Here is a 2,483-nt window from a genome sequence, read left to right on the forward strand (position 1 = left end):
AGGAAATGGGTGAGAAGGACAGTAGGAGAAATATTTGATTTTGGTGGGTCAGGGAAGACAGATGAACAAATATGGGGGCAAGGTATAAGCCATGGAGGGACTGAATGGACAGAGAATGGTAGGGGTCGGAGATGGGGAAAAGGGGAATGAGAGAGGAGGGTATCCATGCGAGTGGAGAAAGGAGTAGGTAAACGTGGAGAAGAAGCAAAGGTAGGAAGTAGTGATCGTGGGATAATTAATTTAGTGAGGGGAAGTTGGTGGAATCGAGCATAACATCGGAGAGAGAGAAGGGCACGGCGTTGAGAGAGAGATGGTATGCCTGATTCAGTGTACAGGCTCTCAACTGGAGAGGAGCGGAAGGCACATAGGGCTAAGCGAAGACCACAGTGATGGAGTGTATCAAGATGGGTAAGGAGAGAAGTTGAGGCAGAGGAGTAGATATGGCATTCATAATCAAGAGTGGAGAGGATCAAGGTGACATGAAGATGAAGCCCCAGGATAACTGGGATAGGGTCTGTAAGATTCGGAGACGGCGGCGAGCTTTTTCTTTGATGTAAAGAATATGGTCTCGCCAGGATAGTTTGGAGTCAAAAATAACGCCTAGTAATTTACCAGAGGAACGGTGTTGGAGTGGAGTGTCATGTAAGAAGAGTGAAGGTAGAAGACCTACACGTGTGCGAGAGAAAAGGATGGAGAAAGATTTGGAGGTAGAAAAGCGGAAGCCATGGTTTGTGGCCCAGGAGGATACTGATGATATTGCAGATTAAAGAATGTCGTATCATATGCTTTTTCTAGGTAAAAAAAAAAAAAAATAAAAAAAAATAAAACTGGTAAGGATTCATGGCGTGCAAATGCGGATGTAATATATGTCTCAAAATGAGCAAGGGGGTCAGCTGTGCTTCGGGCACGGCGAAAACCAAACTGGGAAGGAGAGATAAGATTGTGGGATTCAAGATACCACATTAAGCGGAAGTTAACCATTCGCTCTAGTAGTTTGCATAAGCAGCTAGTTAGTGCGATGGGGCGATAATCTTGAGGGAGGGTACCCGATTTATTGGGTTTCAGGAAGGGGAGGATAAGAGTTTCTCGCCAATGAGAAGGAAAATTTCCTTATGTCCATATGTGGTTAAAATTGTTAATAGGAAGGATAAGGAGGAAGATGGGGTTGTCGGAGCATACGGTAGTAAATACCGTCAGGGCCTCCATGAGTGTTGCAGCACGATTTTAGGGCAGCACTGAGTTCAGAGGAAGAAAAGGGAGCATTATAGGACTCAGCGGAGGATAGGGTGAAGATAATGGGGGTACATTCCCTGATGGTCTTAATAGAAGAGAAATGTGGAGAAAGGTGAGAACCACTACTGACCTTGCTGAAATAATCACCCAGTTCATTAGCGATTTGGGGAGGATCAGAGATGAGGATATCTCGAATATGGAGGACGGGGGCTGGATGGGAGGGATGTTTGCCTAATAGTTTATGGATCCGGCGCTAAACATTTGAGATTGATGTAGAGGATGTAATTGAGGAAACATAATTTCGCCAGCTATAAGACAGGCAGATGCTCTTTTAAAGGATATAAGAGCTGAGAGTTGATTTGGGGTACCTCGTTTGTAGCAGTAATTGTTCCAGGCTGCACGTTTTAAACGGAGTGCTTTAGTGCAATCAGAATTCCACCATGGAACACATTTGGAGGTATAGGGTCTTAAGGTTCGAGGGATAGCTGTATGGGCAGCTCTTAGGACTGTAGTTATGAAAAACTGTATCATTTCTGATACAGATGAGAGGGAGGATGGAGGGGTATGAATAGCAGAGAGTGAAGTGAAAGTACGCCAGTCGGCTCTATCAAAGTACCAGCGTGGGGAGTTAGGGAGTGGTACATATGAAGTAGGAGAAAGGAGAACTGTAAAGTGGTCACTATAGGGAAAGTGGTCTAGAACTGACCAGTGGAAATCTAAATGAAGAGAAGGGGAGCATATAGAGAGGTCAATGCATGAAAAAGACTGCGTGCGTGTATCAAAGTGTGTGGGGCGATCTGAATTTAGAATAATAAGATCAGCTGTGGAGAGGAAGCGTTCTAGAGCTCGGCCACGGGTGTTGGTGATAGAATCACCCCAAAGAGTGTGGCGGCAGTTAAAATCACGTACTATGAGGAAAGGTAATTGAAGTTGGGAAATTAGGTTTTCAAAAGCAACGAAGTCTATGGGGTGGGAAGGGGAGAAGTAGACTGAAATCACTCTGATCCAACGGCGAAGATACGAATAACTGTACAAGGGACAGTGGTTTGAAAGGGAGTTATGACATAAGGTGTTTTCTGGTTGATAAGTATGGACGAGACATAAAGGGAGTGTGGGGAAGAGACAAAATGGTAATTGGGGATTGGTATTGGAGAATGTGTAAGAAAAGTTTCTTGAAGGCATATAATGGATGGGTTATAAGAGGAGAGGGTTTTGTTGGGATGGGGTAGGAGGATTGGGTGTAAGGGGAA

This window comes from Penaeus chinensis, chromosome 32, assembly GCF_019202785.1.
Source record: "Penaeus chinensis breed Huanghai No. 1 chromosome 32, ASM1920278v2, whole genome shotgun sequence".
Classification (NCBI taxonomy): domain Eukaryota; kingdom Metazoa; phylum Arthropoda; class Malacostraca; order Decapoda; family Penaeidae; genus Penaeus; species Penaeus chinensis.